The 25,414-nt window shown below is 41.9% G+C and overlaps 1 pseudogene; it reads right to left on the reverse strand.

The window, feature by feature from the left end:
• The window catches only part of LOC114682152, a 71,986-nt pseudogene that overhangs the window by 20,951 nt on the left and 25,621 nt on the right, over positions 1–25,414 (reverse strand).

The raw sequence follows: 25,414 nt of genomic DNA on the forward strand, positions 1-25,414 counted from the left end.
TTCAGCTACACAGGAATTAAAGGTCACGTTCTACGTGAAATCCTATCAAAACAAACAACCCCCCCAAAAAAAGATAGATAAAAACTGAGCAAGGATCTGAACAAGTAGTACTTTACTAAAGAAATACATATGTGGCAGATGAGCATATAAAACCATGCTCAGCACCATGTCATTTAGGAATATGAACTAAAACATTAAGATACTACTATACCCATCAGGAAGCTATCACTCTGAGAACAGCAAAAGCCGGAGAGGGTGACAACATAGAGCTCTCCTTATTGCTGAGGTAAGTGCAAACTAGCACATTTAATTACCCTACTGTCCAACAATCAAAATCCTAAATCTGCATTATTAAGTGAAATAAGTCAACCTGAATATGCTACACTGTGTATATTCAAATATCTATCTGTTTGATTTCCAGTCAGCAGACTCCTATCGTTTTACACTTGAGAATAGTAGTAGACTCACACCAACAGGAAGGAACTCAACGTAATCCATAATTTGAGAGCAATCAATCGTATGCCAACACTGACTTGCTGCTAACTGTAAACACGTATGACCTCAGTGTAACAGAAGGCTGGAGGTTAAGCTAGGTGGACACAGCATCCTGGATTAGCCTTCATTTTCTCCTAAAACAGATCTCAGTCACTCAGTCACTCAACATACACATTCAGAGTCACTAACATCTAGGGACACATACTCAGACTTTTTACCCTTTCGGACACATGTAAGATTTTGTTCCAAGTCTCCAGGAGTCTGACTTACTAGTTGTATTTGTGATGGGTTTATATTCTCTTCATCTGAAAACGCTGTTGGAACTTTTCATTGTGTTTTGCAATACAAATTTCTAGAAAAATAAAATGTGTTTTTAATTAAAGTGAGACTTAGAAAGACACAGCAAAGTTTATCTGACTTGTTTTACTCAGGGGCACAGAGCTAACAAGGACTAGCTCCTCCTTCCTTCACCACAGACCACTAAACCATCTCTGCATCTCTGGAGGGTCAGAACTGGCTGTTGAGACCTGTCTACCCTGAAGAGCAGTGCCTCAGTCCACTCTCTTAACATCCAAGCTCACTAAGTAAGGCTAAGGACCCTGACACCATCGGTGAGGACACTTCAGCTTTCCTTTCAATGCACTGCAGGGGATCCTAGCCACATCCTCTAGTGAGTCACCTACAGAAATAAGTAAGTGGAACCCAGCCAACACTGGCTGTTAGAACATACGGAAAAGGTATAACTCTTCTAAGAAATAGAAATGTTTAATGTAAAGAAGCTGAGAACAGGCAATGGCTACTTAGTTTTAAATGGAGGCAATGGCAATCCTATCACGGTCTGATTTGTCAGACAGGCCCAGGATGAAGTAATGAAGGCACCAGGCTTCCACACCTTTTTGTTTCTGAGGTAGGCTTCTTGGCTGAGACACGCCCCCTTCTGGCTTCCAGCTGCCGCGCCTTCTGCTGCAGCTTCTGCAGCTCTTCTCTCTGCGCGGACACAGATGCCACCATCTCCTCCTTCTCCAGCATGGCCTCCATGCTTTCGTAAGTGTCGTAGTACACCACTTCATCTCTCTTCTCTGTCACGGAAGGCACGGTTAGGAATGAGCTTCCTTACTCAAGAGTCATTAAAAGGTGAGGAAATAGACCTCCGACTACATTATGCAACATTTCTAGCAGTGTCAGGTACACAGTAAGTGTTCAATAAATACAGACCTCACTCTTCACACTCCACCCACACAAACCTGCAAAAATTCTGATTCCAGATGAAGCATCCTTTAACAAAGAAGGCATGCACAAACCATACTCCAAACCAACGATGCAGCCCGAGCTGAGTTCACGGACTCCTTCAAAACTTTATGTTTAGACCATTTTTAAGTCTTAGGAGAAACACAGTTGGGTCCATGTATACTTTCTCCACATCTCTACCCTTTGTGGAGACTGTGTTCAATCCACACCATACCTGATATAAGTCTTTTGATGCTCTCCAGTTGTGCAGTCAAAAGTAACTCTTCACACTTCAAGATTTCAAACTGTACTTCGTACAACTGAAGCTGCAGATCATAATAATCAGCTTCAAGCTGATCCAACTGAGCTATAGCTTCTGTACCGCCCTGTAAACTTTGCATCTGCAGTGAAAATAATAAACACTATATTAATTGGTGAGACAAGAAAAAAAAAGTCAACTAGATATTAATACTAATCCAATAAGGTACGTCCCAAAGCAACTTCTTTAAGAAAGAAATGAGTACCGGGCAGTGGTGGCATATACCTTTAATCCCAGACATACAGAGTGAGTTCTAGGAAATCCAGAACTACACAGAGAAACACTGGGACGGACGGACGAACAGAAGGACGGACACACACCCACACACACACTTCTAAGCTGGGTGTGGCACTGATAGTGCAGAAGACCACTTAAGGCCAGGAGTCTGAGGCTAACTGAAGAGAGAGCACAGGCCTAGTAGCAGAGGTTTGAGCTATGGAGCTGAAGATGTTACATTAACTCAAGGCCAGTCTGCGAAAGAGTGTGTTCAAGGTCAGTCTGGACAGCTACTGAGACATTTATCTCAAAATAAAAAAGTAAAAGCAGCCGGGAACAGCTCAGCTATGAAAGTCTGCCTATGTCTACAATATCACTATCTAGGTTCATTTCCACTATCACAAGAGGTTGGGGGGAGGTATCTATACTTTTAGAAATACACACAGAACCAAGGAAGGAGGAGAAAGGGCACCTCCTAAACATAAGGAACAAAACAAACACCTAAGAACCTGAACCAGTAGTAACTCATAAACAGTAAAGTTTCAACCTAACTTGCCACCAAGCAAACTTGTAATGTTTATACCATAGCTCAATCATATTTAGAGTAACAATGTACTATTATCATCCTGACACAGATCTCAATCTTTCCTCAGTTCAAAAGCATACACTAAGTTATAGCACAATAACATACAAATTTCCACAATAAACATACAAAATTTGGAGTCATATTTCGATGGTTACAAGAGTGGGAAAAGTCAGTTACTCCACACAGCTGGGGTCCCCTTTGTTCTCAGTCACAGCATATGTTAAGTAGATCAGTCTGAGAGAATTGCTTTAGATGTGAAAGTCCTTGCAATCTATGCATGATAGTTACTTTTGGTAACAAAGCCTGTTATCTTTAGCAGAACTGAAATCAGGGCCTAGACTGGGCCTAAGTAGGAATCCTGAAATTTCTCGGGATAGTTTTTAAAGTGGTAGTGGTCTTGTATGAGGCTTGTGTGGCTAGCCTTGAAGAGGAAGGATTTGTCCTTCATCATATTTGAGGTAATCAACTACAGAGAAAGGAGGATTCAGAATTGCTTCCCAACACTACCACTTGCAAACAGATGCAGCTTCTTCAGGAGCTCCTGAGATGGAAAACACCAGGCTTACAGTGTCAGGCTGTAAGCACTCTTCTGGGAATACTTCTTCCAGAACACAGTACAACTGTTGTGGCTTCTTTAAGGTTGTCTTTAGCTGTGCCAGAAGGGCCCACTGCACAGACATCAACGTGCCCTGGAGTTCCTGGTAGCACTGGAGAGGTGGCCCTGGCTTCAAGTAACTTTGCAGAAGTGACTACCAAAGGCCACAGGGGTGAGGCTGACATCACTTGGGTCCCCAGTTCATAAGGGAGGTATCTGACCACTGCTCTAGGAAAGCCTATGGCATAAAGATGTGGGGGGTTCATATTACTATCACTCTGTCTTGAAGGTAATGGACACACGAGAGCAACAAACAAGATTTTTAGATTTGCTGGCTGAGAAACACTTAAGAGATGTGTAACACCCTTAGCCATCGGGGATATGCAAATCAAACGATTCTGAGATTCCACCTTACACCTGTCAGAACAGCTAAGATCAAAACACAAGTGACAGCTCATGCTGGAGAGGATATGGAGTAAGGGGAACACTCCTCATTGCTGGTGCGAGTGCAAGCTTGGACTTTTGGAAGTCAGTGTGGCGGGTTCTCAGAGAACTGAAAATCAATCAGACCCAGCTAACCACTCTTGGGCATATACCCAAAGGATGCTCAATCATACCACAAGGACACTTGCTCAACTATGTTCACAGCAGCTTTATTCATAATAGCTAGAACTACAAACACTAGATGTTCCTCAACTGAAGAATGGATAAAGAAAATGTGGTTATATTAACACATTGGAGTATTACTCAGCTGTTAAAAAAACAAAAAAAAAAACAAAAACAAAAAAAAACCAAGGACACCAGGAAATATGAAGGCAAATGGATGGAACTAGAAAAAAAATCATCCTGAGTGAGGTAACCTAGACTGAGAAAGGCAAACATGGCATGTACTCACTCATAAGTGGATATTAGCTGTAAAATAAAGGATAACTGTACTACAATCTACGGACCCAGTGAGACTAGGTAACAAGGAGGGCTCATTGAGGGAACACCTGGATCTCCCTGGAAAGGGGAAATGGAGATTCCGTCAGTGGACTGAGGGCAGGTGGGGATGGAAATATGGGCAATCAAGTGGGGGGGGGGGGAGAGGTTTGCAGGGGAGAGAATATTGAAAGAGACTACTGGAGGGGGGAGTGCATTCTGGGGTCAGGTAGTTCCCAGGAATTTACAAGGATGACCCCAGCTAAGACTCCTAGCAATAGTGGAGAGGGTGCCTGAACTGGCCATCTCCTGTGACAAGACTGATGCCTAGCCCAATTGTCAACAAAGAGGCTTCATCCAGTAACTGATGGAACAGATGCAGACCCACATAGGTGGAGCTTAGGGAATCCTGCAGAAGAGGAGGAGAAAGGATTGTGGAAGCCAGAGGGGTCAAAGATACAACAAAACTCATAGAATCAACTAACCGTAGTTCACAGAGACTGAACTGACAACCAGGAAGTCTGCATGGGGCTGACCTAGGCCCTCTGCATATGTTACAGTTGTGTAGCTTGATCTCTTGTGGGACCCTAACAGTGGGAAAAGGGCTGTCTCCAACTCTTTTACTGGCTTTTGGGACCCTACTCCTCATATTTGGTCACCTTGCCCAGCCTTAATGCATGAGGAGGTGCGTAAGTCTTACTGTAACTTGATATGCCATGCTTTGTTGATATCCATGGGAGACCTGCCCTTTCTGGATAGGATGGAAGAGGAGAGGACTGGGGGGTAGAGACAGAAGGGGGTAGAGGGAGGGACTGGGAGGGAAGAAGAGAGGGGAAACTGCAGCCCGGGATGTAAAATAATACAAATATATTATATATACATATTATATATAAAAGATTTTGAGTTATAATCTAGATATTTATACAGATTACCCAATGACTAGAATGCATTTTTTAAAGATTTATCATGTATACAGTGTTCTGTCTTCATATTTGCTGCACACCATAGAGGGGATCAACTCTCATTATAGATGGTTGTGAGCTACCATGTGGTTGCTAGGAATTGAACCTCAGGACCTCTGGAAAAGCAGTCAGTGCTCTTAACCTCTGAGTCATCTCTCCAGTCCTAGAATGCTTTTCAAAACTGCCTAATGTCAAAGCCATTTATTAAGACAGAAAAAGAAATGGTTAGGTTTGGGTCTACATATGTAGTGGTACACATTTAAAAACAACTCCAGCAGACATGGCGGCACATGCAGAAGGAAGCAGAGGCCGGCAGATCTCTGGAGTTTGAGGCCAGCCTGGTTACACAATTACATTTCAGAACAATCAGCAGTGGACAGCAAGACCCTGCTCCAAAAACTAAAAATAACTAAATGAATTAAGTCTAGTCAAATCTTTTATAAACTTAATAAATGATGCATTAAGTGATCAACAATAAATACAGACCCAAAAGAACAAGCTCTCAATTGATATGGAAATGGTAAAAGAACATGAGAACGGGGCTCTGAGAAGCTCTTGTGTATAAATACAGACGCTGCCACTGACAGCCAGCTATACAACTGGAGCTAGTACAAGAGGCAGGACTGTCTGATTCACATTCCACAAACCCTATAGAACTGGTCATTCCGTTCCATGTCTTTGATGGCAAACCTAATCTCTGAATATATTTGTAGCAAAATCATCTCATTTGATGTTAACCACGTGCAGTTCTTATTTTTCCATTTAATGTAACTATGTTTCATCACCATGAAATCAACATCTCTCTGGAAGTGAGCTGCTCTGAGTATCTCCTTCTAAAATCCTGACACACCTAGAATTCTCAAGGATGGAACACATCTCAATGATTTAGGAATGTTTTTGAAGTTTAAATGAGATAACATAAAAAAAAAAAAAATAAGAAATACTCTATATATAAAATAAATAAATGAGGCTGGGTGGTGGTGGGCGGCGGCGGCCGGCGGCTGCGCACGCCTTTAATCTCAGCACTTGGGAGGCAGAAGGCAGGACGGATCTCTGTGAGTTCCAGGCCAGCCTGGGCTACAGAGCAAGATCCAGGAAAGGCACAAAGCTACACAGAGAAACCCTGTCTCAAAAAAAAAAAAAAAATTAATATAAAAGTAATTGACTTTTTTCCACTTTGTTGTAACCATCAAAGTACGGCTATGCATTTTGTATGTTTATTGTGGAAGGGAATGCTATAACTTAGTGTATGCTTTGAACTGAGAAAAGATTGAGACCTGTGTCAGGATGATAATAGTACACTGTTACTCTAAATATGAATGAGCTATGGTATAAACATTACAAGTGTAAGGTTCTGTCCTTAATTACATCATCAGCCTGCGATGGTGTCTCGGCCTAAAAAAGCGGGTGGCCCCTCTGTGCATCCTCTCTTTCCTTTCCGCTCCTTCTTCCTTCCGTCTTCTCTCTCCTCTCCCTCCTCCTCTCCAATAAAGCTCTAAAAAGGTAACCATGGCCTCTGATTCTTCCGATAAGCACTCTCCTCTGCCGGCATGGCTGCTGGCCGTTTAACCAACAAGTCTGCTTGGTGGTAAGTTAGGTTGAAACTTTACTGTTATGAGTTACTACTGGGTTCAGGTTCTTAGGTGTTTGTTTTGTTCCACATGTTTAGGAGGTGCCCTTTCTCTCCTTCCTTGGTTCTGTGTGTATTTTCTAAAAGTATAGATGCTTTGAAAAAGGCTTAGTTGCTCGAGTACTTGCCTAGCATATATGAGACCCTGGTTTTGGTCCCCAGGACTAAAGGAAGGAAAAACGTTACAAACCCGGCCTCCTTGTCTAAGGAAGGACTCAATTTCCCACCTACAGCTTGGCTGTGCCCACATCTAAGCTCCTTCTCTTTGTAGTCCCTTTCATACAGAATACTTACACAAAGTGCCTATCAGAAATTGAGTAGTATTAGTAACATGTGTTCTCCTATGCCAGGTCATATGCTAAATATTTCACATATACCAACCAACTCATGGGATCCTAACACCCAGACGACAGACATTGCAATTTATAGAGAAGGAGTAAGCTTGCAGAACTGAGACCCACAGAGCTGTTTGTTCAGCATGGCAGCTACTAGCTGCAAGTGATTTTTTTTTATTTAAGTAAAAATGTGATTTTTTTCATTGCAGGATGTTCTGATGGACAATATATTGAGATATTTTAATTACACACATACAATAATGTTCAATAGTGCATGTATTAAAGTAAAACTGAAATAAGAAAATATAAACTTAATTATAATTTACCTACATGCTTTTAGGAAAAAAGCTAAAATAAATGAATATTGGCGTCAGAATTGGCATACTATATTCAGCTCAACATGCTAGCAGTTTACTGCTCTTCACAGACACGCCCAGAGAAGCAGAGCAGCAGCGGTGATTTCAGTTCTCTGTGGTGAAAGAGAAAATGCTGAGAAGCAGGCTTTACACAAAGGTGGGATCTTTGAGGAGTCTTCCCTATTCATCGTCTGCTAACCAGTAGACACAAGTTCACTGACAAGTGAGCTGTTACTGTGCTATGACTGTATCGTGATGGCACCCTAACTTTAGTATCCTCTTCTTCACTTAGTAACGATAAAGAAAATAACCTAATCACAAACTAAAGTCAAACTGAGAGAAACAGTGTTTAATCTCTCCCTTAGTTAATGTTCTGTTGCTGTGAAGAGACACTGACCACAGCAACTCTCATACAAAGAAAGCATTGAATTGGAGCTAGCTTACCGTTTCAGAGGTTTAGTCTATCATGGTGGGGAGCGTGGCAGCATGCAGGCAGACATGGAGAAGTAACTCAAATTTCTATATCCGGATCCACAGGCAGCAGGAAGAGAGCCACTGGGCCTGGCTTGGGCTTAAATCCCTCCAAGTCCACCCCCACAGGCTCACTTCTTCCAAAAGGCCACACCTCCAACAAGGCCCCTCTTCCTAATCCTTCTCAAGTAGCACCACTCCCTGATGGCTAAGCATGCAAATATGAGCCTATGGGGCCATTCTTATTCAAACCACCACAATCTTTTTTTTTTTTTTTTTTTTTTTTTTTCGAGACAGGGTTTCTCTGTGTAGCTTTGCGCCTTTTCCTGGAACTCACTTGGTAATCCAGGCTGGCCTAGAACTCACAGAGATCCGCCTAGCTCTGCCTCCCGAGTGCTGGAATTAAAGGCGTGCACCACCACCACCCGGACCAAATCTTAAAGTAAATAAAATTCAAATGCCAAACAGTATTGCTTAAGAGATTAGTAGTATCTGCTAATTTGGAAAATTTATTTCAATTCATCATTAATCTTTGTAAAAAGTACTCCTAATTATTAATTCATAATTTTAACTGTTGTAGAATATTATTTTTAAGGTGTGTTACATTTGTTTAACTCTGTGAAGCTGTGTTACTGTGCCTGTCTAAAACACCTGATGGTCTAATAAAGAACTGAACGGCCAATAGCAAGGCAGGAGAGAGAACAGGCAGACAGAGAGACTATATAATAGGAGAAATCTTGGAGGAAGGAGGAGGACTCCAGGAGCCAGCCACCCAGCCACCCAGCTACACAGCAGCCAGCCACAGAGTAAGAATAAGATTTACAGAAGTAAGAGAATGGAAAGGAAAAAGGAAAAGGTAAAGTGGATAATTTAAGTTAAGGAAAGCTGGCAAAAAACAATCCAAGCCAAGGCCAGGCATTTATAATTAAGTAAGCCTCCGTGTGTGATTTGGGAGCTGGGTGGCAGGCCCCCAAGAGTAAAAAAGCCAAATAACAACATCTAATCTTATGATTTAATTTTACAGAAAGAGGTTTGTCTTTAAAATAACCCGAGTAAATAAACATACTGACGTGTTGATGATTAACAGTAATCTTATTTTCCACCAGGTACTTTTCTACTACTTCAGTATGCTCCTCAGGCAACATGAGAGCTTTAGAACTGGGCCCCTTGGTCCTTTCCCTTCTTGTCACTTCCCAGTTCAAAACACAGTACTGACATTTTTAAGAACAAAACTCTGCACTCAGGAAGCCAACCTGTATGGTGATATTTTATTTGTACTGAAATGTGATTTAATTTTATGTTAATAAATAAAGTTGCCCTGGGGTCAGAGCTATTAAAGCCATAGCAAGAGTGTGATGGTTAGAAGAGCTAGGTAGATTTCTGTGTGTTCAGGGATACAGCCAGTATTGGAGACATACACCTTTAAGACCTGGAGGGCGGTACTTACAGGCAGTGATGAGGCAGTCATGTGGTTGGGTTTACAACCAATGAGAAGGCAGAACAGAAAGATTATTTAAACACAGACAAACAGGAAGTAGCTCTCTTCGGGGAAGCTAGGAGCACTGCAAGAGTAAGATTTTTATCTCTGAGCTCTGACCTCTCAGCTTTCTCTTTTACATTGGCTCTGTGTTTCTTATTTTAATAAGACGATTGGTTACATCTACAAACCTGTTCTGCAAGGCAAATTCCAGGGCTAAAGTAAGACCTTGTCTCAACAAACAAGCAAACACACAAACACATGCCTCCCCTTACTCTAAAGCACGCAGAAGGCTGTGTTACCAACAGAAGCCTGCAAGGGCAAAGCATTTGTTTGGGATGAGCTTAATATTTTACATGTGTTCTGTTTCTCATGAGTAATGCAGACACCTTAAATTAAGGCTATTAAAACTGACACAGTACATCATCACAGTTAAATATATATAAGACACAATACCTATATTATATATACAACAAGCATAAACCTGGCAAGAATGACTAACTGGCAATTTTAAAAAATCCTTTGAAGAATTCAGAAACATTATGCAAGACTTTAAAGCAGACTACTATAATCAAGGATGTGGCCTAGAAAATAACCACAGAGACTCCAACTCTAGAGCTCTGGTCTAGCCTCTCCCTTCCTCCACCACTGGAGGCCTATTTTAAAGAAGCTGTACTTTCCAATGCCAGAGTCAGGGGTCTCTGCCACAGCAGGTCAGTGTCAGACAGATCATGCCAACACTAAGCAACCAGAGATGAAGGCAAAGTCTACTTCACAGGCAATACAAAGGCTGGGATTTAAAAAAGATCCAGACAGCAGAACAAGAAGGAGCAGGCTCAAGAGAAGGGGACTGATGACTGCAGTAGAAATGCCTCGGGAGGGAACATGGGAGGCGCTGAAACCTTTCCAATGAATGATAAAGTACAAACAAGTACAACTTCTAACAAGGACGAAGCTTTCCATACTTCTAACAACTAACCACACACAACACACACCACACACCACACACACACACACACCAAGGACAGAGAGAGAGAGAGAGAGGAAAGAGAGACGAGAGAGAGAGAGAGAGAGAGAGATAGCTCTGCAGTTAAGAGAGGAGCTGATGTAGTTCCCAGCACCCACATGGTAGACAACCATTTATAACACAGCAATTCCAGGGAGTCAGACGCCTTCTTCTGACCTCCAGGGCCACCAAGTATCTGTATGATACATATACATTCATACAGGCAAAACATCCCTATACATAGATTTAAAAAATTAGCCTGTACTATTAAAAGTAAGGCAACAGCCTGACACAATACATACGTATGAGGGTGTTGGAGAGACGGTCTCTCACATATCCCAGTCTGGCTGTGCTTGTCAAAGCTGAGGATGGACTGAACTCATCTTCCTGTCTCTACCTTGAAGGTGCTAGACTAGTAAGATTATGTCCCACCACACCTGGCTCCACAGTTAGTAACCAAGACAATGGCAGAAAAGCAGCTCTATATTGGGTAACAGATATCCAGAAAATAAACAAAATTCTTTAAAGAGAAAAAAAATTCCTTTAAAAAAAAAAGATCATTAGAAAAAAAAAGCTAAATATATTTCAAGAGACACTTCTTAAAAGTAAATACACATTGTTTTCCAAATTCTAACAATCATACACTGCAGTGGGAGATAAAAAATATGAATGGAAATGAATGTAATTATGACTCAGATTTTATTATTGTTTTGTTTCATTATGCCAGTTCTCTATGCATACTGGTAATGGCTAAGCGCATTATTCTGTTATGTGACTATCCAAGTGGGTTTTTTTTAAGTTTTTATTATTATTTAGTGCTAGGCATTGTATGCCATTCTATGCAAGAGTTCCACCATTGAGTTACACTCCCTAATAAAATGGCGTTTAAATGCCATGCGCCTTGCAGATATATACATATACCTATGAACACTAGTTTAAGTATGGTGGAGAATTAAGAAAGGAGATAAAGAGAGGATATTATGAGATAATGAGAAACTCTTTTCTCTGTCTGGGCAGTGGTGGCAAACATCTTTAATCCAAACTCAGAAGCAAAAGACAGGTGGACTTGAGTTGGAGGCCAGCCTGGTCTACAGGGTGAACCAGACAGGCCAGGCTACACAGAGAATCCTATTTTCTTTTCCTAGTTTTGACTCCTTTGCAGCTCTCCTTTCCTATGGTAGACATATTTCAACTGTCTCTCGTTGAAGCAGCAAGAACCATCTTTGCATTTCCAGAAGAAACCAACATGTGTTACTCTTCTGAGGCAGTGACTGTGAAGCCGCACTTGCCTCCATTCCACTAATAGAGCAGTGAGGACTGATGTGACTAGTCTGAACACGCTCGTCACAACTAATAGAGCAGTGAGGACTGACGTGACTGGTCTGAACATACTCGTCACATGACACTCACAAAGTAATCAAAAAGAAAAACGGGGGGGGGGGGGACGACGGGGACCTGAAATGTCCCTTTTTTTTCATTCTTTTAAATCATCTACTTCCAAGTATTTTTTAGTGTAAACATTGCTGTATATAAAAGTTTTAAAAAATCAACACAAAATCTAAAAATGAATTAAATAATCCTATTTTAATATAATTCTTAAGTATATAAGTACTTTAAAATAACTACTATAAATTCAGTCACCTTTGCCTGGTTCACTACACCCAGAACCAATAAAAACATACATTTTGCCATTCTTACCAACCTACTCAAAATGAATGTGTGCAAACTTGGGTCTAACCTTCGCCAAATGCTCAGACTGCAAGAACATTAAGTGTAGTTTTTATGTTTTCATGTTTTCCACTAAACTCCACATTGCTTTCAATATAGTCATCATCCATTACTGTACAAAATTATGAGAGACTGAGTTGTATGTTCATTTTGGTTCATACCTATTCTACTAAGACACTGAATCAAGTTGGTGAAGTCGAGTGCTCAATAGAAACCCTGAAATACATCCTTACAATACCCAGAGCAACGCTCACACTAACAGACCTGACCATGTATCCTTACAATGGAGGCATGCTGCTTTGAGGGCAACAGCTGACTCTTGGCAGAGCACATACAAACACTCCCGCTCTCTTTCCAAACTGGCTCCTTACCTCTCCTCCCACGCCAGCTTGCAAAGCTCTGCACTTCTCCAGTGGTCCACCTTGATGAATCACAGCTCACAGATCACTTTTACATATACTTTTCAAATCTCACTATATTACGACCGTATCTTATTCATGTTTTTTAAAAAAACTATCTTTAAAAGGCTATGTGTAAGTCAATGACATGGTTCAGGGGTCTTGCCTCGCAAGCCTGCAAACCTGAGTTTTGATCCAAGAACACACAAATCCCATCTCCAGAAGCCAAATATTGTGGAGAGACTTGACTCCACAAAGTTGTCCTCTCTACAAAAACACCATGGCATGAACACTCCTATACACAACAATCAATAATAATAATAATTTTAATGCAGCCTATGGAGGGAGGTGCAGGGCAGGAGGTACGTTGAGTCATTTATCTCTATAATTTACTAAAATTTCTGGAAAAGCAGTTTAATAAACTGAGAGAGTGTGGTGTAGTGAATCAAAATGAGCCCATCTGACTGCTTAGTCACCAGGGAGTGGCACTATCTGAAAAGGATCAGAAGGGTTAGGTATGGAATTGTTGGAATAGATGTGGCCCGGAAAAAGTGTCAGGGGGTGGGCAGGTGCGTCTCTATCGCCTGAGGACCAAGGATGTAGCTCTCACTCCTGCTCCAGCACCATGCCATGCCGCCCCGGCCACCCATGCTCCCTACATGAGGGATAATGGACTACAGCCTCCGAAACTGTATAGCCACCTGAACGTAATGCTTCCTCCTACTAATCAAGAAATGGAGCAAGGAATCTCTGCAACCCCTGTTGTTTTTCTCTTTTCTGATTCAATTGTCTTTCACCGCAACAGGACAATGCACAACAGAGAGGTCATCTGAAGATGCTTGTAGCCACACATCCAAAAAACTCAGGAGGGAAAAACATCAAAGAAGAAAAAAGATAAGAAAACAACAACCAACCCAAGTCTCGGCGAGACTAAAGCCACCACCATAGAGGAACTACCGCGTCTGTGTGGCATATAGAGGGGTCCAGTTAGGATCCTTGCTGCCTGCATCATAAATTTCACAGGGACCCAGACCGCTTAGCTATCCACGCAGCAACACATCTTTGAAGAATTACAACACAATCCAAGCATCTCCTCACCCACTACTATAGGACTATGCTGGACAAAACACTCAAAACGTGCCCCATCACCTTATGAATAACAACACAATGTTAAAATAAAACCCTTAGCACAACTACGGAAGAGAAAATCAGAGGCAGCGAACGGAACTCCCGGAGTTCGAGGCAAGCGGCAGGGCTTGCCCAAAGTGAGTTCAGGAAAGGCGCCAAGCTACAATACCAAGGAAACGCCTGTCCTCCAAAAACCACAAATTACACACACATAACCTCCACCACAGCAAAGCACAACAACAACACACACACACAACAACACAACGTTTAAAACCTGAAAGCTTTAAAAAAAAAAGTCTGCATAAGAGAGAACCTGCAACGGACCATAGCAAGGTCACAAAGGGAGATTCTATCCATATACACAAGAAAAAATAATAATGTGTACTAAAATAAACAATTATCCTAAGAAATAAAATTGATAAGGGAAAGCAAGGAGAAAAGTCCAACATATAATCAACACATAAATTTCAGAAATGTTTTTTTACATGTATAGATGTTGTATCTTCATGTATATCTGTGCACCACAGAGGCTGGAGAGGGCAACAAATCCCCTGAGACAGGAGTTACAGCCAGCTAGGCCAACCAGTGCATGTTGGGTATTGAACACGCTCCTCTGAAAAAGCAGGCAGTGTACTTAACCACTGAGTCACCTCTCTGGCCCTCAACAAACCATTTTTGGCCCCATATTTAATGCCTGGTTCCCAGTTGGTAAACTGTTTAGGAAGGATTAGGAGGTGTGCCCTGGTTGGAGGACATATGAAGGACACACTGGGAATGGGTTTTGAAGGTTCAAAAGCCAATCACCATTCCCAGTTGGCTGTCTCTGCCTTGTGCTCTCTTTTGAAGACTGAACTGTGAGCTGTCACACTGCTGCTCCAGTGCCAAGTCTGCCTGAGTGCTGCCCATGCTCCCTGCCGTGATTGGTCAGGGGCTCTTAATACTCTGGAACCATGAGCCCAAAGCGTAACTCCCTTCTTTCAAGGTGCCTTGATCATGGTGTCTTTATCACAGATATAAAAAGTAACTATGATAGGCAGAATAGCCACATATCCTGACACAGCCTAGAATCACTGTCCTACTCCTGGGCTGGTTCCTGGGCAGGTTTCTGTTTTGCTTTAATTTTTCAAGACAGGGTTCTCTCTGTGTAACAGACCTGGCTGTGCTGGAACTCACTTTGTAGACCACCAGCTGGCCAAAACTCACAGAGATCTACCTGCCTCTGCCTCTGCCTCCTGAGTGCTGGGTTAAAGGTGTATAATCGATACGCTCCTGGCTATCCTGGCAGTTTAAGCAAAGAAGCTGAATATGAGCCTGGAGCCAGTTAAAGAACAAGCCAGCAAGCAGCACTCCTGCATGGTTTCTGAGTCAAGCTCCTGCCCCGACAACCCTCTGGATGGACTGTGACCTGGAGTATAAACAAATAAATCCTTTCCTCCCCCCTAGTTGCTGTTGGTCTACATTTTATCACAGCATTAGAAAGAAAACTAAAACGTCATGCAAGTCTAAGAACTGATCCAGAGCCCAAATAAAAATGCTGAGTATGATGGCACAGATTTGAAAAATCCATGGGCTGGAGAGACAGAGAAGGGTGGATCCTGGTTGGCCTGCCCAGCCTAAGTGACAAGTGCCAGGATGGGAAGATCCTTTCTCAAAAACAAAGTGGTCATCAACTGATGAATGACACCCAAGGCTGACTGCCCTCATGCATACACACACAAACACATGCATCTACCATCTGTGTGCATGCATACACATACACGCATACAGACACATACAATGCATAAGAAACTGGCAGTGTAATCAGAAAATGTTATATAAAAATATCAAAAAGATTTCTATCAACACCAAGAATCTAATGTATGTAAATCCTAACTTTTTACATTTTGTATGTTTTAATGAAGGCTCTTATTACCTCTTCTTTCAGTGCATGTTTCTTCTGTTCCAGACAAATCTCTTTAGCTCTCATCATCTGCAAAGTCTCCTTAGAAACTGCATACTGGAGTTTTTCCATACGTTCTGCAGCTGCTGCCCATGATGCTTTGCCAAATTTCTTCTGATCTGCTCGCATCCGATCATACACAGCTGGTAATAATAATTTTGTAGGGATATTAAGGCACAAAACTGCTAGACACTAAAGAACTATAAGGTCTTAGATTTCACTGCCCCCCTCACAATAAATGTTTAACATCTCTAAAATCTTAATAGTTCAATAATATCACACATTCTCTGTTATCTCAAGCAGTGGTGCACGCCTTTAATCGCAGCACTAAGGAGGCAGAGGCAGGTGAACTAAGTTTGAGGCCAACCTGGTCTACACAGCGAATTCCATAACAGCCAGAGCTGTTACAAGCAGTGAGATCCTGCTCAAACAAAACAAAGAAACACCTTCAACATGGGATGGAGAGGTGGCTCAGAAGATAAGCGTGTTTACTGCTCTTGAGAGGACCTCAGGTTGGTTCCAGCCTCCACACAGCAGTTCACAAACACCTGTAATAGCCAGTTCCAGAGAATCAGATGCCTTTTTCTGGCCCTCCTCAGGATTCTGTACACATGTGGTGCACATAAACACACAGACTCACATACACATACACATAAATAAAAAAATACATATAATCATTAAAAAATAGCTGAAAGCTGGGCATGGTGAGTTGAGGCCAGCCTCATTTACATAGTGAGTCAATTACAGGACAGTCAGGGCTACACAAAGACCCTGTCTCAAACAACAACAATAACAAAATAATAAATTAATCAATAAAAATAAACATTTAGAAATGGGGGTAAACATGATCGAAGCACATATATGCATATGTATTAGTTGAAATCTAAGCCTAAATATTCTACATGCAATCATGCATTTCCAATGGTTTATCACTGTATACTCTGAAAATTTTGTGAGATGAAGGAGGAACTAAAGACACACACTAGTTCAGCTCTCATTCAGAAGGTAAAAATGGAATCATCAGCTATGAGAAAGAGCACAGCCCTCTTCCTGTTCCAGAAAGAAAGAACTTTCTCCCCCCAAGACAAGTTTCTCTGTTTAAGAGCCCTGGGTCCTGGAACTCATTGTAGACCAGGCTGCCTCAAACTCAGAGATCTGCCGCCTCTGCTCCTCCTGGGTGCTGGGATTAACAGTGTGTGACATCACTACAAGAAAGGAAGAACTTAGCTAATTGTTGATGTACACAGCTAATGTCTTCCAGTTTAAAAAAGTAGAACTAGATAGATGGCTCAGTGATTAAGGAGAGCACCAACTGCTCTGCAGAGGACCCAAGGTCAATTAGCTGCACCCCACAATGGCAGCTCAAAAGACTTATAAAGCCAGTTCCAGGAGAGCCATGCTTTGGGCCTCCATGTGAGTGCATTGAAAAAAAAAATTATATATAACACATAGATACATGCATATAAATAAAATAAGCTGGCAGTTGGGCATACTGCATAAATCCCAGCCCAACACTTGGGAGCGCAGAGGCAGGCGGATCTCTATGAGCTCAAGACCAGCCTGGTCCTACACAGTGAGATCCAGGGCAGCACCAAAACTGACACAGAGAAACCCGTCTCGATTAAAACCCAAAATTAAACAAACAAATAAATAAAAAATACTGATAGGAACATCGACGGTGCTGCCACCTGAAACCTTAATTCTCTATCTTTATGCCCAATTACATTTTAATAAACGATAGATGCCTTCTTACGGAAGTTGGCAATTAGATTAGTTCAAAAATACAAATAAAGATATATTTGCTGGTATCTTCTTTTATATTTTAAAAGGTGATTAATTTTGTATTGTTACTTTGTCCTAACCATCTTTACAATATAGAATTGTGATGATTTGAAAGAGAATGGTCTTCAGGGAGTGACACTATTAGGAAGTGTGGCTTTGGAGTAGGTAAGGCCTTATTAGAGGAAGTATATCACTCTGGGGTGTGCTTTGGTCTCATATATGCTCAAGCCATGCCCAGTAAGTCAGTTCACTTCCTGTTGCCTACAGATCAAGATGTAGAACTCTCAGCTCCTTCTCCAGCACCATGTCTGCTTGCATGTCCTGCCAAAATGACAATGGACTAAACCTCTGACACTGTAAGCTAGCCCAATTAAAGGTTTTCCTTTATAAGACTTGTTGTGGTCATGTTGTCTCTTCACAGCAATAGAAACCTAACTAAGGCAGAAGTTAGTATCAGGGACTGGGGTAGGCCTGTCCATGTTTTTGCTTGAAGAATTTGGACTTTGTTACTTTGGGTTAGGAAAGCAGTGGAATGCTTTGCATGCTGCTTAATGCGCCTTACTAGTAGAAGCATGGAAGACAGTTGGCTGAAGGTAGATTTGGACTGTGGGGCCTGGCACAAGAGGTTTCAGAGCAGAATTTTAGTATGCTGCCTAGAAATGGTTTTTGTAATATTTTGGTGAAGAAAGTGACTGTTTTTTGCCCTTGTACAAAGAGTCTGCCTGAGGCTAAAGTGAAGAGTTTGGATTAGTTGCACTAGTAAAGGAGATCTCAAAACAGCCTAGTATAGACTCTGCAGTGTGGTTACTAGTGTTGACTCTTATGAAGATCTATAATGAAAAGGAGCAAGCAGAGCAAAGAAAAATACAAGATGTACAATTTGAGGAGGAGAGGGACACCAGGAAGTGGAATGAAGCCAAGTCCTGGGTTCAAGACGATAAACACATTAAGAAATGGAATAAAGGGAGTGGCAACCTCAGGGCAAGATCCACCCAGCTAAGCTTCCAACTTGTGAAAAGGAATTAAAGAACACAGTTTGGTCCAGGCATGGTGGTACACACCTTTTACCCCCAGTAATCAGAAGGCTGGGCTTCTCTGAGTTTGAGACCAGGCTGGTCTAGCAGAGCAAGTTGCAGGGAGCTAAGCTTAGGCCATGAAGGAAAGAAGCTGGTATAATGAAACATGGAACCAGGTTCCAACCCCAGAAAGCAGCAGAACTTGGGCAGAGATTCAGCATGTGGGTTTGGCTTTAGAGTCAAGGATAGAAGAAAGGGGCGATGGAATCATTCCTCTGAGACTAAGAAAACCCACTGAGGCCAGGCATGGGCAGGGTTATATCCTTGGGCATGGAACCCCAAAGAAGCTTGGTGTAAAGCTGTAATGGTGAAGCCTCGATTGTCTTAGAGACACAATTGTGGGATAACCTACTGAGGAGCGAAAGCTACGCAAAGAGTAGAACCAAGCCACAGAGAGTAAGTGTTGCACTCAACAAAACTGAAAGCGCTGGAAATCTGAAAAGTGTTTTGACATTAGTTATGGAGATACAGAGTTTGGAGTTGAGGGAGGTGGGGGGGTTGGGGAGGGGTTGGTCTTCCTTTTGCCCCAAATTTCCGAATTTATCCCCTCTCTTTCTCCATTCTGGACATAGTAATGTATACCTGAGTGCCACTATGCTGGAAGTAATGTGATCTGCTTTTTTATTTTGATTTAGTACAAGGGATAGAGTGTAATGAGGGGATTGCAGTGGAAGGCGCGTCACAGGAACCGAAAGACCTGTTGGACTTAGGAGTCGTCTCAAGGTAGTCCTCATCCGAGAACTGTTACACCATGATTCAAGTCAGGCTCCTTTTGACATGTTGGACTGAAGTATCCTATGCATTATTGATACTAATGGCCTAACGGAGCCCTATTATATGGTGAGCAAGAGAACGACTGAATGAGGTTGATAAGAAAATGGCCCCCACAGGAATGGCAGGCTAATAGGGGGAGAGGGACGGTTTGTTGAGTGTTGTGGCCTCTCGAATGAGAAGTGGGCCCTTGTGCCGGCGCTTGAGACTTTTGAGTCTGCTATATGTTAATCAAGCAAACTACCTAGCACACCGTCCACTTCCTGCTGTCTGCAGACTGATAGAGGACTGCTCAATCCTTCTACAGCACCATGTCTGCTGTCAACGACCATCCACTAGTAAAGCGTAATCGTCAGCACGATAAAAGATCAGATAAGTCGTTATAACTAAATCTCTGAACTGTAAGCCAGCTCAAATTAAATGTTTTCTTTTGCTAAGAACTTAGTTGGCTGTGGTCATCGCCAATGGGTCGACCTCTGTCACAACGAGCAATAGAACATTTGACTAAGGCTAACCGAATGGTGAGTGATCCTATTGCAACTTGAAGGTTATCAGAATCACCAAGAGATAGTGAGTGGTGCGAGCACTGCCTATGTAATCCACCCCATGCACAAGAGGCAGAGGCAAGAGCAGGCATCTCTGAGAGAAGTTCAAGACCAGCTGGTCTACAGAGCAAGATCAGGATAGGCACCACCGAACAAACCTAAGGTTCACCCCAAGAGAACGCCTGAGTCTATATGACAAAAAAAAAAAGAAAAAAACCAGAGGTCCAGATCCTTTATTATATGTACAGGATTTTGCCTGCATGTGCACACACCATGTACGCATGGTATCCATGGAAGCCAGAAAAGGGCACCAAGGATTCTCTGGAACTGGAGTTAACAGACAAAAGTGAGCCACCACATGGGTGTCAGGAATAGATCCCTGGTTCTTTGGAAGAGCAGTCCCAGTGCATCTATCCACACTGCTGAGTAGAGCACTACCATCTCTCCCACGCCACCAGAACCTCACTTTAAGAAGAAATAAAGGCCGAGCGAAGTAAAACTCATATACTCTTAAAAGGTATAAGGTAAGTCAAGCCTCTCTGTCATTGCTTCAGACACTCTCTTTCAGCAGCTCTCTATACCTGGGAGCTGTGGACAGAACCGCCTCTGGCCGGCCTCCTTCAATGGTGGGCCCTCCGGTACGGCACGGAAACCCCAATCCCGGAGGGCTTTCACTAATCACCCCCTCCCTACCGCTCACACGGTTCCTGCTTACTTCAAGCCTCTGGTGCTTATTTCCAAACAATGGGCGTACTTCTTAACTTACAGACTTTTGAGAATCACATGATGCTTCCTAATAGAGAAAACAAATTTGCTTCCTTAGAAGCTGTGCTCCTTTTCTTTGCTCTCTCTCAGCTTTGTTGCTATAGTCACTGATGCTGTTCTAGTAGTGACTTTTAAATGACTGAGAAAACAGCTTTTCTGAAAATTATTCTTTCCTTCAAAAACTGAATTTTTGCCAGACCTTGCATGAACCACATTAATAACATACCTTGACTATGTGCTCCATTCTTTCCCTACTGTCGTGTTCAGCTGTCAACCTGCGCCCTTAAGAAAACAATGAACCCACCCTTACTATACCCACCTTCAACTTTCCACATAATCATACAGTGTAAGCTAAATGCATAGCTTTGACCTCTATCTATATAAACACTTCCATGCCACTGACCTAGAATACGTGCGTGTGTTGTGGTAATCATTTGCTGAAAGCAGCCAACAGGTTGAAAGCAACCTTAAAGAAAACGAAACATCCCACCATAAATGTTGGAGGCAACAGGTGGATATAGGCTGATAACATGTTTGCAGTTTTGAGTACTATCTTGGGTCAGCTTGTATCAGTAAAACATCTCTTGTAAAACTCTAAAATGTTTATAGAAGACAATTCCTCATTTCTTTCCCATATCATGTTTTCTGTGCTGTTCGATAAATATGGAGCAAAAAAAACCCTGTTAGGGGAAGATAACAATCATCATACACACACAACAGATGAGACACAACCACAAACAGAGATGAACAGAAGACAAAATTAAAGTTTGTGTTCACTCTTAGTCTAAACTACTCAAGAGGAAGAACCTTTTTATTATTTAATGTGGCTTGAATGGGCATTTATTAACAATAGAGCCAAACTTTTTCAACTCAGCATCTCCTTGAACCTCAATTTTAAATGTCTCAAACAAAATATCTCTATTGTCTGTTTTATATCAAATATATTTCTATCTTTCTTAAATTTCTGACTATTGCCAGGCGGTAGTGGTGGTGCACTTGGAGGCAAAGGCAGGCAGATTTCTGTGAGTTCAAGGCCAGCTGTCTACAGAGCGAGTTCCAGACAGCAGAGAACTTTCACAGAAAAACAAAAACAAAACAAAAAACACAAAAATGAGCATCTTTTAAAATTGTATTCAAATATTAAAACAACTGTAAGATCAATAAAGTAGAATGTTCTGCGGGGAGGGGAACATGTTCTATTTTAAGTATGGTACATTTATTTTAAAGTCAAGCCTGTGAGGTTTAGCTTTGTAAAAAATTCATTTGTGTTTATAGATAGTTATTTGTTTCAATCATGTTTCTCCATTAACTGGCCTTATCCAAGATGAAATGACCTTATTGCATCTGTTTCTGTACTTGTAACAAGGCCTCAGACCTTAGTAGGCCCCCAAGACCTAAGCACAACTAACTCCATGATAGAAGTACATACAATCAGGCAAAAAAAACACAGCATGGGGCAGCACCACCTGCCAAAATGCAAACAAAGACTAATCCATCGAAGTCCACAATCTGAGAAAGTCTCTGAGTGTCTTAACCTTGCTTTCTCTGGCTTCTGTAGTTCCATTTCTGGCTAACTTTTGTTAACTGAACTATGTCAACCCAGAACATAGAATCTGGGCTTAAAAGCTCACCCTGGGAAAGGCTCAGGACTACACTGGGATCCCGAGCACTCAGTGAAGTAACAGCTGATAAAGACTTAAACCCGTCTGAGAAGTCTTCTCTGGTGGGCTCCCACAACAGTACTTCTCGCTTTTCTACTGATTTACAGAGCGTATGGTCATACACACTTGCCCAGGAGGAGCTGGAAGGATGCCTTGACTTGCTAATAATGGTTACTCTCAGCTGAGGTGAATCCCCTGACCAAACTCTACCATACACAATTTTTTCTAAACATAAAAAAATAACTATTGTCTCATCCTAAAAAGTGTGTATGGAATCTTACTGAAGCTTACCTTTCTGAGCTTTAGCTGTTATTTCAAAGTATTTGACAGTGAGGTCCTGAATAGACAACACAGCCATGTAGCTTTCCGCTGCAGTCAGCATCTTCCTTCTGTAGACTCTCAATTCTTCGAGGTCCCAGATAATCATTCTCCATGGAAATCTTCAGAGAAAAAGAGGAGACATTCTTTACTCACTCCTCAAACATGTAATGAATGTTATATGCCAGGAACTAGTCAGGCTTGGTGCTAAAAATAAAGCACATTACTTGTTACTTTAAACTGAGTGACTTACTAGCATGCCGAAGATATCTGACACAGCAAAGCGTTTGCTCATTTCTGAGTGGTGAGATAATGATCAATTTATTTTCTCACTTACAATAGTAATATTTTAGGTTAACAATTATATGTACAGTGATTTATTTAAAGGCCATTAAATATTAAAAGATTTGAAGATTGGTGATATTGTAAAAATCTGCCCAAGTGCATATTGAAAATACATAAATTTTATTTATTGTTTTCCTTTTTCAAGTACTAAGGCCTGGCATATCCCAAGCAAACACTCTATCCCTTTAAGATAAAAACAAAGCTATGTATTACCAAAGTCACGAACAAAAGTGAGAACAAAATGAACAGAAATGGGTTGTGGACACATATGCTGCTTTAGCATATCCAGAGACTAATTTAAAAAATTAAATAAGGGGGCTAGAGAGATGGCTCAGAGGTTAAGAGCACTGACTGCTCTTCAAAGGTCCTGAAGTTCAATTCCCAGCACCCACATGGTGGCTCACAACCATCTGTAATAAGATCTGGCACCCTCTCCTGCCTACATATAAATAAATAAATCTTTAAAAAAAAAAAAGAAAGAAAGAAAAAGAAAAAAAATTAAATAAGAAACATTTAAGCAGGGTATGGTGGCCCATGTCTGTAACACCAGCTCTTAAAAGGCTGAAGCACGAGGGGAAAGAAAATTAATACTGTTAAGACGATGAAAAACAAGAAGAGTTATGGTGATATTTTATTTTGTACTGAAATGTGATTTTAATTTTATGTTAATAAATAAAGTTGCCCTGGGGTCAGAGCTATTAGAGCCATAGCAAGAGCGTGGTGGTTAGAAGAGCTAGGTAGATTTCTGTGTGTTCAGGGATACAACCAGTATTGGAGACATATGCCTTTAAGACCTGGAGGTGGTACTTACAGGCAGTGATGAGGCAGTCTTTGTGGTTGGGTTTACAACCAATGAGAAGGCAGAACAGAAAGACTATTTAAACACAGACAAACAGGAAGAAGCTCTCTGTGGGGGAAGTTGGGAGCACTGCAGGAGGTAAGATTTTATCTCTGAGCTCTGAACCTCGCTTCGCTTTCTCTTTACATTGGCTCTGTGTTTCTTATTTTAATAAGACGATTGGTTACATCTACAAAGAGTGTTGGCACACACCTTTTTTTGTTTTGTTTTGTTTTTTTGTTTTTTTTTTGTTTTTCGAGACAGGGTTTCTCTGTGTAGCTTTGCGCCTTTTCCTGGAGCTCACTTGGTAGCCCAGGCTGGCCTCGAACTCACATAGATCCGCCTGGCTCTGCTCCCCGAGTGTTGGGATTAAAGGCCTGCGCCACCACCGCCCGGCGGCACACCTTTAATCCTAGCATTCAGAAGCAGAGGCAGATATCTCTGAGTTCAACGCCAGTCTCACACAGTAAGTTTCAGGACAATCAGGACTATATAGAAAGACCTTGTCTCAGAAAAGAAAAGAAACAAAACACAGAAAAAAAAAAATAAAAAGGTGGGGTAGGATGGGCTAGAGAAGTAGCTCAGCAATCCAGACCCCTGCTGCTTTTCTAGAGACCCAAATTCAATTCCCAGCACCCATGTGGTGATTCACAGCTAATCTCTCAAACTCAAAAAGGGATCTGACACCCCTCTCTGGCTTCTGTTGGTACCAATTAAAACAGACAAATGTAAGTCAGGGCACACTAGCACACACACACACACAACACACACACACACACACACACACACACACACAACAAAGTGAGTGTTCGCTAAGAAAAGGTACCCAACAGCAGAGATTCTACAATTGCAAGAAAGAGCTGAGATGGAGAAGTTCAAGAAGAAAGCACCTTGAGGAATAACTAGACTGTTCACACACACAGAGGGTTGTTTGAAATAGGGGGAAATGAAGACCAGACTTGGAATGAGAACGCTGTGTACGACACAGTCATACAATCCCAAAGTTCTCCTAAGAGGAATTATGCTGTAACAGTGGGTGGATCCATCAATGGGTGAAATAAATTCACAATTACATAATGAATTCCAGAGAAATAAGACAAAGCACGTAAAATGGATACTAATGTCATCTTCAGGTAGCAGATTTTGGATTAGTCATTTTCTCCTGTTAAAAAACTGCACTTCCCAGGGCCAGGATGTAGTCAGCGGCAGAGCTCCGTCTGCAGCCCTACAAGAACACAGCTGCGGTTTCTCCCAGGCGTGAGGTTCCTGCCATCCTGTTATCCCAGCACTCAGGAAAGCTGAGAGGCAGCTGTGAATTAGGTCAGCCTGATCCACAAAATGAGAACCATGTCAAAAGAAAGGCTGCTGTGGATATCACTCTGTATAAATAATTAACACTGATGGTGGTCAGGCCAGGCAGGAAGTATAGGTGGGACCGGCAGAGAGGAGATTCTGGAAGTGGAAGGTGAGTCAGAGAGACCCAGCCGCTGAGTTGAGCGGTTGCCATAGAGAAGCCAGACTTGG

Source organism: Peromyscus leucopus, unplaced genomic scaffold (assembly GCF_004664715.2).
Source record: "Peromyscus leucopus breed LL Stock unplaced genomic scaffold, UCI_PerLeu_2.1 scaffold_933, whole genome shotgun sequence".
NCBI classification, from domain to species: Eukaryota; Metazoa; Chordata; class Mammalia; order Rodentia; family Cricetidae; genus Peromyscus; species Peromyscus leucopus.